This window comes from Octopus bimaculoides, chromosome 2 (genome assembly GCF_046866305.1).
Source record: "Octopus bimaculoides isolate indiv1 chromosome 2, ASM4686630v1, whole genome shotgun sequence".
NCBI classification, from domain to species: domain Eukaryota; kingdom Metazoa; phylum Mollusca; class Cephalopoda; order Octopoda; family Octopodidae; genus Octopus; species Octopus bimaculoides.
In genome coordinates, this window is record NC_142929.1 from 89,435,493 (window position 1) to 89,449,045 (window position 13,553).

The 13,553-nt window shown below is 36.6% G+C and overlaps 1 protein-coding gene across 1 annotated transcript in view; it reads right to left on the reverse strand.

Annotated features, from left to right (window-relative positions):
• Positions 1-13,553, reverse strand: part of LOC106870661 (neuropeptide SIFamide receptor) — a 324,203-nt gene that overhangs the window by 71,446 nt on the left and 239,204 nt on the right. The window lies entirely within an intron of this gene.

Here is a 13,553-nt window from a genome sequence, read left to right on the forward strand (position 1 = left end):
ACCGGATCGATCCCCAAGTCTAATCAGTTCGTGCCAGTCACAAGGTCAAACATCCTGAAAGTTCCACCCGAATCCATCCAGCGGTTCTTGAGATATCTTGTCCAAAGACAAACAAACAAACAAACAAACACAACTGAAAACGGTTTCACCGCCTTCGCTAATAATAATCACAACTGCACTAACGATAAAGGTGTCCAGCATGGCAGGCAAGGAGCATCTAATCAATCTCCAGCAGGTCGTCATCAAGCGTTAGATCAGGACCAGAATCGAAGTCAAATGTGAAAAAGGAAACAAATGATATGGGAAAAAAGGTAAACAAAATTGTAATTGAATGCTAACCAAATAGAGGTTTTAAGAAACAAATGAAGAGAATATGGGATGAAAAAAGAATTTTCGAAGCATCCGCCCAGATAATGAAGGGGTGAGATATGAAGAGTATGAAAAGGAAGGACACCACTATGTGCTTGAGATGGCTGAGGAAATAAATAGTGCAGATGTTCTACACTATGGAAAATAGTGCACCTGACTTGAATGACGAAGAGAAGGAGATTCTAGAAATACTGCAAGGGAAAATGTGTGATGAGAACAATAAAGAACTACTAAATGTTAATTATATGGACAGGGGGAAAGTAAGGAGAGCCACAGGCAAAGTAAATGACGTTTTGAGCTTGACTAGAACAGAAAATATTTGTGAAATAAACCAGCTTATCATAGCTGCTGCTAAGGCTGTAGCTGACATAATAGGATACAAAGCAGAAGACTGAAGCAATGAAAGGAAAGGAAAAGAAAGAACCAAACTGGAAGAAGAGAATACGAAGGAAGTTGGAAAAGACAAGGAAAGAATTGGGGCAGTTGAATAGGATAATGAGAGGAGATCTCAAGAATGAGGTAGTAATCAGAAAATTGAATGGGCAGTACAGGTTAGAAAAAAGGAGAAAGCAAACAGTACATGAAGGATTGTCACAAAGGGTGACAACGTTAAAGGCCAAACTGAAAAGATATGATGCTAGATACAAAGGCTTTGAATGGAATACTGTTGCAATGAAATAGAAGGCGTCTTTTTGAGGAAATAGAGGGTGGCAACATCAGGAAATGATTTCTGATGCAGAAGGAAGTAAAATATTTTGGGGATAACTGTGCCACAGGCCAGGAAAAAAACAAGGAAAAAAGTGCAGAGTTGGTAACACACGTGTAAAGACAACTTGAAGCTGTGTCAGGACAAAAGGACGTCAGAATCGATCCATATACAGTGAGACTGAAGTTAACAGAAACAGCCAATTGTAAAGAACCTGGTCTGAATGGAGTACAAGGCTACTGAGCGAAGAACTTTATATAGTTGCATGAAAAGATTGCTGCACAAATGCATGGATGCCTGCAGCATGGGCATGTCCCCATCTGGATGACAAGTGGACGAACGCTATTATGTCTAAAGGATCCTTTGAAAGGTAACTTGGCATCAAATTTTCGACTTACAACATGTTTACCACAATGTGGAAGGTTATGACCGGTGTCTTAGCGAAAAAAGGTACATGATCATCTAGAAAGTAATAATCTACTTCCAGAAGAGTATAAAGAATGTAGGAGACAAAGTAGGGCAACAAAAGACCACTTATCAGTTGATAAAAAATGACAATTAGAATTTGTAGACGCATAAGACATGGTACCGCACAGTTGGATAAGTAAAACAATGAACATGTTTGGAGTAGCAGAAAACATAGAGAAGTTTGTTATTGAAAGTATGAAACATTGGAATATAGAATTCATCGGATGAAAAAAAGACGTGGAAAAGTGAACATCAGACGTGGAATATTTCAAGGTGATAGCTTATTTGCATTGGCCATGATACCGCTCAGTTTGATATTGCGAAAAGTTAAAATAGTTAGCTATTTGGGAAAAGGATATGAGCAGACAAATCATCTCCTTTTTGTGAATGATATAAAGATTTATGCGAAGAATGAGAAGCAGCTGGAAGGTCCTGTACGTACGTAAAGGCGGACAGATGCCGCTAAGGATTCTGCCCGGCGTGCTAAAAATTCTGCCAGTTTGCCGCCTTACTACTACTACTACTACTATTACTACTACTACTACTACTACTACTACTACTACTACTACTACTACTACTACTAACGATTCTGCTAGTTCACCGCCTTAATAATAATAATAATAATAATAATAATAATAATAATAATAATAATAATAATAATAATAATAATAAACACTTTCAATACAGTAAAAATAAGAGCACCAGAACAAACCACAGCACATACCCAAGGCACACAGAGCTAAGCTCGGAAGTGCAGTGAAAAGATGTGATAAAAATTAAAAAATTCAGAAATTTAAACGTAAACTATGAACGAGAGTAACCAGCGTCCATACGTTGATGGAATGACAAAACTTAAAAACTGATGATGTCATTCCATCAACGTATGCTCTCGTTCATAGTTTATATTTAAATTTCTGAAATTTTTAATTTTTAATCACCTTTTGTTTTGAACTTGACAAAGACAGACGTACTGTCGAAATATTGTTCAACGAATAAAATATCTACACAATCGAATCGCGCTCTTCGTCTTGACTACTACTACTACTACTACTACTACTACTACTACTACTACTACTACTACTACTACTACTACTACTAATAATAATAATAATAACAATGATAATAATAATAATAATAATAATAATAATAATAATAATAATAATAATAGTAGTAGTAGTGATCCTTTCTGCTTCAAGCACAAGACAAGGCCTGAAATTTGGAGTAGGGGATGAGTCGATTACATCGACCCCACTGTTTCACTGGTACTCTATTGTTCTATTGTTTCTGTATTATGTTTTAGACAAATGATGGAAGGATGCGGCCAAAATCATGTATATATATATATATATATATAAATATAATAATATTATTAGGGACAAAATCCAAAATTACAGGTAAAAAACTCAATTAAAATCAATTTATAAAAAATTAAAATTAAATTGAGCCTTATAGATAAAGTATATATAAAATATTTTATATATAATATATATATATATATATATATATATATATATATATATATATATATATATATATATATTCTAGCAGAAATACCCGGCGTTGCCCGGGTTAAAGAGAATAATGAAATCTAAAAACACCGTCTAGACTACGCAACCCTCAACTGTTAGTAGCTACGATACCATATTTCTACATTAATAACTCTCCAATCCATGCCAGCATGGAACATAGATATTAAGTGGATTGCTAGAAGAAAGTTTTCAACTCATATGTATATAAAGTAAATACACGTAATTCAGAAACACGTTTTGTGTATTTTATTTCGTAACCAAACAAACAGGTACAGATTATAAATAATGAAAGGCCAATTTTGGTGATTCATTTGACAGAGGTAGTAGAGAGACAATGCGATGATAAATCTGAGGTTGGATCTTGAAAGTTTGGATGAATGCTGCCTCAGTTAAATCTCTTGTGGTTCCAAATGATGTCATCTGTAGTACAGCGTCGTATTGTCTAATTTTGTTATGCAAATGTTAGGAATCTTGGTCAGTTGATGATAACAGTTTCTTCAATAGCTCTGGAGGTTGGGGATTGTGGAATTGTTGGGAATGTTTTTAACTTTGGTGTTATATGTATTACTTGAATTTCTTTGACATATGAAATATATGTATTTTCACTGGGTTTGTAAAAGAGAGTTGTGTAGTTCTCGAGTTTTAGGGATTCACACAGACACACAGACAGACAGACACACATTCTCATCTTTATATATAGAGATATATATATACACACACACACACGCACCCAAACACACGTATATATATATATGTATATCAATATAAATATATGAAAGTCAATGACGTTACGTAAAAGAAGGTGATCATGAACATACTTTCTTGCTGTTGTGATTATAACACCTCGTTGTAAACAATGTTGCTTGTTTTCCCTTGTGGAGCATATGCAAATAGGTTTTTTTGCTGCCCACTCTTGAGCAGCCAACATGCAGTTGTCCATGTGAGAAGCGGGGCTCTTCCAAGAGAAGACCAGCTACAGACAGTGCTCATCTGTTATGTTCATCAACATCAAAAATATATGAATTTTCATGGGAGTTATGGCCGTTATGCATAGAATATAATTTCCAAATTGCAGACAAAATTTACAATCGATAAATGTCTTAGAACAACCAGTCTCTCATCTGGGAAGGCCTTGAAATCAATGTTACCAACTGGGCACTATGTGTGTCGCAGTGATAATAAAAAGACTCAAAGGAGGTCTGCAACGAAATGATTTTACTCAACACTTTGCAAGTGAATCAGTGGAGGCAAAGATGCGTCTCATTTACTTGACAATTTATGCACGACATTGCAGAAATCACAATGTAAGTATATCTGAAAGGGTAGTCTTACACTGTTGTACCGTTGAATTACAAATAATGCTCATCTGTTATGTTCGTGTTAAAATTTCATCAACATCAAAAATATATGAATTTTCATAGGAGTTATGGCCGTTATGCATAGAATGTAATTTCCAAATTTCATAAAGATCCATTCAGTACTTTTGACGTAGTTTTGGATAAGAAAACAAATGACTAATGTGTGTGCTTGTGTCCATGTGTATGTGTGTGATGGGTGTATATATGTATAGATATGTGTATGCATGTATATATATGTATATATGTGTACATATTACATGTACATCTATATATATGTATACATCTGCGCATATGTATACATATACATGTATGCATATAGATCTATATCTATATCTATATATATATATATATATATATATATATATATATATATATATATATATATATATATATATATATATATATATATACGTGTACATATACATCTCTCTCTCTCTCTCTCTCTCTCTCTCTCTCTCTCTCTCTCTCTCTCTCTCTCTCTTTCTCTCTCTCTCTGAAAGTATCTGTCATTACAGTATCGAAATGTGATTGTTTCAGTTAGAGGAATAACGTGTACATATACAGCTATATGTGTACATATACATCTATATGTATACATATACATCTATATGTATACATATACATCTATATGTATACATATACATCTATATGTATACATATACATCTATATGTATACATATACATCTCTCTCTCTCTCTCTTTCTCTCTTTCTCTTTCTCTCTTTCTCTTTCTCTCTCTCTGAAAGTATCTGTCATTACAGTATCGAAATGTGATTGTTTCAGTTAGTGGAATAGTTTCATTTTAAAGTGAAAGTATTTGACATGAGTGTTTTTGTATCACTTTTGACACGTAATACTTAAATAGTGGAGGAGATATTATGTTGCCGTGGGCTCGAACTCTGCAAGAAGTTAAACATTTTTTTTGACTAAAACGCAACTGGAACCCTAAGTAAGGCATCTGTAAAATTTGAATGAAATTGGTTGCGTAGTTCTCGAGGTTTAGGGATTCACACCCACAGACAGACAACAGACAGACAGACAGACAGACAGACAGACACACATTCTCATTTTTATTAGATATATATATATATATATATATATATATATATATATATATATATATATATATATATATATCGGATATATCGGGTTCTCGTGCAATTACCGTTTACCAAATTCCCTCATAAGGCTTTGGTCGACTCGGATTGAAGCCGAAACTATCTACTTAGAAAGCAAGCCTCTTAAACAAGCAACACTGTCCGTGCTTAGGTCGATTTCCTTGCAGTGATTTCTTTTGAAGATGGACAGTTTACCTTTTCCACTGCTGGATGAACAATCGTTTCCATTACTTGCTGTCTTACAGTCAATATTATTTATTGCTTCATTTAATATCTTCTGTAAAAAGTCTGGTCGATTGGCAAATGAAATAATTTTCAATTTCTATTGAGTGCTTTATAGTAGTTATGCAAATGTTAAACAAAAAGTAACAGAAATTGCCATCATATAAAAGAACAAACAAATCAACTACAAGTTATTGCAATTAAACAAAGAAAATAAAATATGCGAATATTATTAGCATTCAAATTAAAGAAAACAGTATTTGAACATCTTCATTAAACTAAATCCATTATCACTTAATCAAAAATAAAATAAAATAAAATAAACAAAAAAATAATTTCAAAACTAAAATATTTCAAGATCATATATTAAAAAAAGCTACTTTATTTATTAGTGTCGAACACATGATATTATCAATATAACCCCTTATGACAGTTAATTAGCGCGTTAAGAAATATTTCATTATATAATACAAAATGAGATGTCTATATAATTTTCACACGTCAGATTTATTACGTGTAGTATCAAATCGTATATACATACATGCATGCATACATCTATATATATATATATATATATATATATATATATATATATATATATATATATATATATATATATATATAAAGATATTCCTTTGTTTGTTTCATCCATGTAGCTGCGATAATACTGGGGCAACAGCGTGAGATCTACATCTATAAAGAAATATTAATTCTTTTATTCTTTTAAACTTTTCAGCCAGAGAGTTGCGGCTATGCTGGGGCACGGCGTTATTTTTGCTTCGCTTTCATTATTTCAATCCTCCTCTGATATGAGGTTTTTGCGAAGGAGAGTGTTTGCTGCGCTTCCCGCTGCGAGGTTTATATATATATATATATATATATATATATATATATATATATATATAGATGCGTACAAATTCACACATGCACATAAGCCTAGCTACGTCCGTCGATGCGACGAAGACCATCTAGTCCTCATGGGGTGGGTGGGGGTGGGCTTGTTTTGTTAGTCCGCAGATGGCTTGTGAGATCAATCTGTGCCTGAAAGAGTCTTTGACAGTGTGGACAGGGACTGGTAGCGCCTGCTACAGGATTGATAACTCTGTTCTTCCTGGCTTGTCTGCGGTCTTCTGCAGTAGCGATCCTATTGGTCTTGCATATGTTGGCACCCTTGTGGACAGCTGATCGCCACCTTTCTCTGTCTAGAGCAGACTGCTCCCAAGTTGCATGGTCGATGTTGAAGGTTTTCAGTGAGGCTTTCAGTGTGTCCTTAGAGCGCTTCTTCTGGCCGCCTCGTGAGCGCTTTCCCTTTTGCAGCTCGCCAAAGAGCAATCTTTTTGGTAATCGATCGTCTGACATGCGAGCTACGTGCCCTGTCCAGCGAAGCTGAGACTGCATCAAGATGGTATGGATGCTGTGCAGGTTAGCACGCATTAGTACCTCGGTGTCCGGGATCCTGTCCTGCCACTTTATGCCGAGAAGTTTTCTGAGGCGTATTGTATAACAGTGGTTTAGCTTCCTGGTATGACACTGGTGGGCTGTCCAGGACTCGCAGCCGTAAAGCAGCATTGTGAGAACAATAGCCCGGTACACCTTGATCTTTGTCATGATGGTTCCAGACAGTTCCAGACAGTTCCAGATGGTTCCCTCCTGTTCCAGACAGTCTTGCTTAGCCTGCCAAAAGCAGCACTTGTCTTGGTGAGTCTGGCGTTGATTTCGTCATCGAAGACAACATTTCTAGAGAGTGTGCTGCAAAGGTAGGTGAACTTGTCCACCGCGTTCAGTCGCTGACCGTTGATGGTCATGTTGGGTTCAACGTAGGGCTTGGTTGGAGCTGGCTGATACATTACCTCAGTTGTTGCAGGCGCCAGAGAACAAGTCAACGCTGTGCTGCATGTTGGACTCAGTGGCAGCATTGAGAGTACAGTCATCGGCGAACAGGAGGTCGTTGACGGTGTCTACTGAAACCTTGGTTTTCGCTTTGAGCCTCCCGAGGTTGAAGACTGAACCGTCGGACCGTTACTTGATGCCGATGCTTATGTCTGTGTCCCTGAAAGCATCTGTCAGCATGGTTGAGAACGTAAGGCTGAACAAGGTGGGAGCAAGGACACATCCTTGTTTCACTCCGTTGGAGACAATGAATGGATCAGAGGTCTCTCCATTGTCCTGTACTCTTGCCAGCATGCCGTCGTGTAGTTGTCTTACGATGGTGATGAATTTTCTGGGGCATCCATACTTCGCAAAGATTCTCCAAAAATCTTCTCTACTAACGGTATCAAAAGCCTTGGTCAGGTCGATGTAGGTGGAGTAGAGGTCGACGTTTTGCTCCCGACACTTCTCTTGCAGCTGTCCAGCAGCAAACAACATGTCAATAGTCCCACGCTCTTTCCAGAAGCCACACTGGATCTCAGGTAGGAGACCTTGCTGTAGGTGTGCAATGAGGCGGTTGAGGAAAACTCTAGCCTGGATCTTGCCTGTGATGGACAGCAGTGAAATTCCGCGATGATTGTCGCAGACCTGGTGGTTTCCAGTTCGCTTGTGGAGGTAGATAATGGAGGCATCCTGGAAGTCTTGAGGCACTGTCTCGTGCATCCAGATGAGCTGAAACAGCTGGTGAATTTTCCTGGTCAGGGCCATACCACCTTCTTTGAATACTTCAGCTGGGATGGAGTCCGGACCAGGTGCTTTGCCACTGGACAGTAGGCGGCATGCTTTCTGAATTTCCTTCAAAGTTGGTTCGACGTCCATTGACTCTTCAACGGGGACTTGTATCGATGGCTATCGATACATATACGTATGTATACTCACAGATACACACATATATATATGAATTTATATAATTATTCATATAGAGAGATTTCAAATTTAAATTACCCAATGACCAGTATTAAAACTATTGGTTAATCCCTTATAAAGGAAGGGAACCCATGAGAAAATCTCCTGTTATTGTCCGCCTATCATCTGTTAGGAATCTACAGTTAGGTGTTAAGCACAATATATATCAAAATCAAAAGAAAACAAAACACTTTTGTATAAAGATGTAGTTACATAATCATGCGTACGTTTCATCAACTAAAAATGCATATTAGAAAAATAATGAATATTTTATACTCAAATTGCATCTTCAAACTGCAGTGATGCATGACATTCGTTCGTAATATTTTCCGGATTTGCAATGCGATAACACAAGCTGTCAATATATATTATATTGGTTTCCCATCAACCGCCATTAAATGTCCCTGTAATACGTGCAGTTATAAGTTTAATAGCAATACTTTTATATAACACACACACACACACACACACACAACATACATAGGCGCACATATGCATGAGTACTCACACGCAGACATACACACGGACACATGTGCGCACACATACACACACGTACAAAGACACACACGTACAAAGACACACACGTACAAAGACACACACATGATCTAAAGTTTAACTACACTAATTTTAACAGTATCATAGTAAATGTTCTTGCATATATGCAAAACCCAGAAACAGTGCAAGTTCTATACAATGGATGCATTTTCATAAACAATCTCAACTGTTTTATACACGCACGCGCTCGTACATACGCTGACGCACACGAAGGAACACATACATATGTATATAGTATTTCTCCCGTTCGAAAATATATTCAATACCATGCTAGAGAGTAATCTTATACTGATACCCATTCAGTGATCTTTTTATCTCGATAAGTTTAGATATAAACGACAGTGTGTGTGTGTGTGTATGTGTGTGTGTGTGTGTGTGTGTGTGTGGATATGTACACACACACACACACACACGCACACATATATATATATAAACACAAATGCAGCGTGGAAGATGTTTATAACCCATTTAAGAACACAAACAAACCGTTAAATTCACTTCAACAAATTCACTTCGTGCTGCATCTCAGCACACGATCTTAGATCGAGTCACTTGCTATGTAAGTACATTCCCTTATATATATATATATATATATATATATATATATATATATATATATATATATATATTGATGCGACGACCGAAAATACAGTTGGCATTATATCCCTATCTCCCGGGCTAGGTTTTGAACCCGTACTCTGGTCAGTTGGGGACAATGGTATTTCCTTTGTCTCGTCGGCGACCACAGCTATTTTTAACGTAGCTGCCTCCTTTCCGGTCACCGAAAGTTCAGCAGGACAGGAATTGGCGGGAAGCAGTCGGCCGAAGCGGTGGGCAGAGAATTTTGGCCAGTGGAGTTCTGGTAGCCAGCAGAGGCAGTTGGGTTGTAGCAGCCAGCCGGAGCGGTTGGGAGACAGCAGTTTGCCCGTTGAGATGGGGCCAGTCGAGTGAGATGAAGATGAAGAATAAGTCTGACAGACAGAAAGCTATGGTCAGCAGAAACGCATAGAGTCCCAGAGAGAGAGAGAGAGGGACAGAGAGATGAAGCAGTTGTACAGAGATGAAGATGAAGAATTATAAGTCTGACAGAGAGAAAGTTATGGTCAGCAGAAACGCATAGAGTCCCAGAGAGAGAGAGGGACAGAGAGATGAAGCAGTTGTACAAAGATGAAAATGAAGAATTATAAGTCTGACAGAGAGAAAGTTATGGTCAGCAGAAACGCATAGAGTCCCAGATAGAGAGGGACAGAGAGATGAAGCAGTTGTACAGAGATGAAAATGAAGAATTATAAGTCTGACAGAGAGAAAGTTATGGTCAGCAGAAACGCATAGAGTCCCAGAGAGAGAGAGAGAGAGAGAGAGAGAGAGCGAGAGAGGGACAGAGAGACTGAATTGTAGTGGCAGACTGCCCTGGTCAGTGGAAGTAGCAGACCTGAAGGAAACGAACTTCGTTGTGGTAAATGCTTTTATATTATTTTATATATATATATATATATATATATATATATATATAATAAAATGTTAAATATATATATATATATATATATATATATATATATATATATATATATATATATATATATATATATATATATATATATATATATATATATATATATATATATATATATATATATATGTATATATATATATATATATATATTACATAGAATGTTAAATAAAATTCAAAATGATTGTGTTTGTATGTGAAAGAGAGAAGTATTGTTATCCAGAAGACCTAAGAAGCCAGGTAATGTTGTGTAAGTACTACCGGGAGACCGTAGTTAGACTCTCAGTTCGATAATAATGCAAGTGAGGAGTCTAATGCGGGACTTCTGTGAGCATGTATATGTCAAATAAAATAAGAAAACATAGCCAAGGCTGTGTGGAATTTATAGGACATTTATAAAAGGAAAGGTAGTCTTACAGCTATTTCTGTAAGAGACGATATGAGAGAGTTAACTAGAGGGAAATAGTGGATTTCAATATAAAAAGTTATTTTTGAAAAGGATTGGTATAGGAAGTATCAAGGGAAATAAGACAATAAAAATAAAAATATATGTAAGATGTTACAGTTGCAGCTCCATTATCCACGGAAAGTACTGTGTAGAATGGGTAGAAATGCTTCTTGTCCATTGCATGTAGATTCCAATAGGAGTTCATATTTTGTTATTACAAATGGATAGTGTAATAACAAAATATCAACTTCTATCGGAATCTACATACCATGGACAAGAAGCATTTCTACCTATTCTACACAGCACTTTCCTTGGATAATGGAACTGCAACTGTAACATCTTAATTATATTTTTATTTTTATTCTTATTCTCTTATGCCCCTTTATACTTCATATATCCATCCTTTTCCAAAATAACTCTTTATATTGAACTCTACTATTTCCCTCTAGTTAACTCTCTCATATCGTCTCTGATGAAGGGATATCCCTAATATCTCAGAAACAGTTATAAGACTAACTTTCTCTTTATAAATGTCCTATAAATTCCACACAACCTTGGCTTTGTTGTCTCATTTTATTTGACATATACATGCTCACACAAGACCCGCATTAGACTCCTCACTCGAATTATTATCGAACCGAGAGTCTAACTACCGTCCTCCCATGTCACTTATATAGCCTTAACTGCCATCTTCTTGATACCAATATCGCTCTCTCTCTCTCTCTCTCTCTCTCTCTCTCTCTCTCTCTCTCTCTCTCTCACTCTCTCTCTCTCTCCCTCTCTGTTTCACACACACATACACACGCACCCGCACAAACACACACACACACACACACATCTGTAGTACATGGAGTTATACGGTCATAGTTTTGGTTATATAATGGATCCTGTGTGACTGAGGCTATTGTAGAGGAACCTAATGTTAGATCGACCGCACCTATCTACATTACCATTCAAAGCATTATTTGGTATAATAGAAGGGCAATTCGTGTATCGATTTAACAATCACTTCTATTCTTTTACGAGCTTGAGTGTGTGGAACAACGAAGTTCTCTACTGACGTTTGGAAAACTGCACAATGCATCACTGCACAGGATTATCGTGGAGAGATGCAGAATTTACGTAAACGACAGCAGATATGAAGTGACAGTAGATTGAGTTACATAGTTGCTGAGCATTCCGATGTTAGAGTTCGCGGATCATTGACTTTGCGTTTACGTTACATATGAATTGATATTTACTTTACCTGCCGTAGCCTTTATTCTGTATGTATATACAACTGAATCTACATGAGTAATTGGCTTCAGTCATTGTGGCAGGCTTGTTTGCTATAAATTTCTTTAGTTTAGTGGTATAACTAAAACAGTTTCATATACATAGATAGAAAGGCTAGAAAGAGGTGTCACATGTATGGCAAGAGGTAGTTGATTTTAATGCTTCATTTAGCGCGTAGTGTATAAGAGTTGTACGCTAAATCATATTACACACGGAACTGAGCCACCATGCTTATTAATTACGTATCAACAAAATGCATACTAACACACTTACACTCATAAATACACAATTGCATACACATACATATATCTACTAGTATTATCAGAAATGTGACCGATCTAAATATAATGTAAATGTAATATCTTATTTGGACTGATATGGAAGACTCATTTGCTGTAGTTTTTCCAACGTGCTGCCTGTTTCTAGGTGCGGTACGCACAACCCCCGACACATATATGCATGTAGGTTTACCCATTTAAAAGTAAATTAGATTATCAGAGTTCACAGTTGCAGTTTGTGTAAATGAATTTGATACAAGTTCGAAATTAATATTGTTCTTTTAAAAGTAATAACTTATCATATAATAGTTAATGGTACCTAATTACCTCAGGTAATCTTTATACATAATCCAACACTTTCAGTAATTTATCTATCATATAATCACTCCAAAGCATTTGTTGTTTCATTTTATTTAACATATACATGCTCACAGAAGACCCGCATTATATTCCGCACTCTAATTATTATCGAACCAAGAGTCTAACTACAGCCCTCTCGTAGCACTTATGTAGCCTTACCTGCCATCTCCTGGATACCAATATCTCTCTCTCTCTCTTTCTCTCTCTCTCTCTCTCTCTCTCTCTCCCTCTCTGTCACACACACACACACACACACACACACACACACACACACACACACACATAACTGTAGTAGATGGCAGGTAAGGCTACATAAGTGCTACGAGAGGACCATATTTAGACACTCGGTTCGATAATAATTCGAGTGAGGAGTTTAATGTGGGTCTTCTGTGAGCATGTATATGTCAAATAAAATGAGACAACAAATGCTTTGGAGTGATTATATGATAGATATGATACTGAAAGTGTTCGATTATGTATAAAGATTACCTGAGGCAGTTAGGAACCAAATCATTTTACGAGG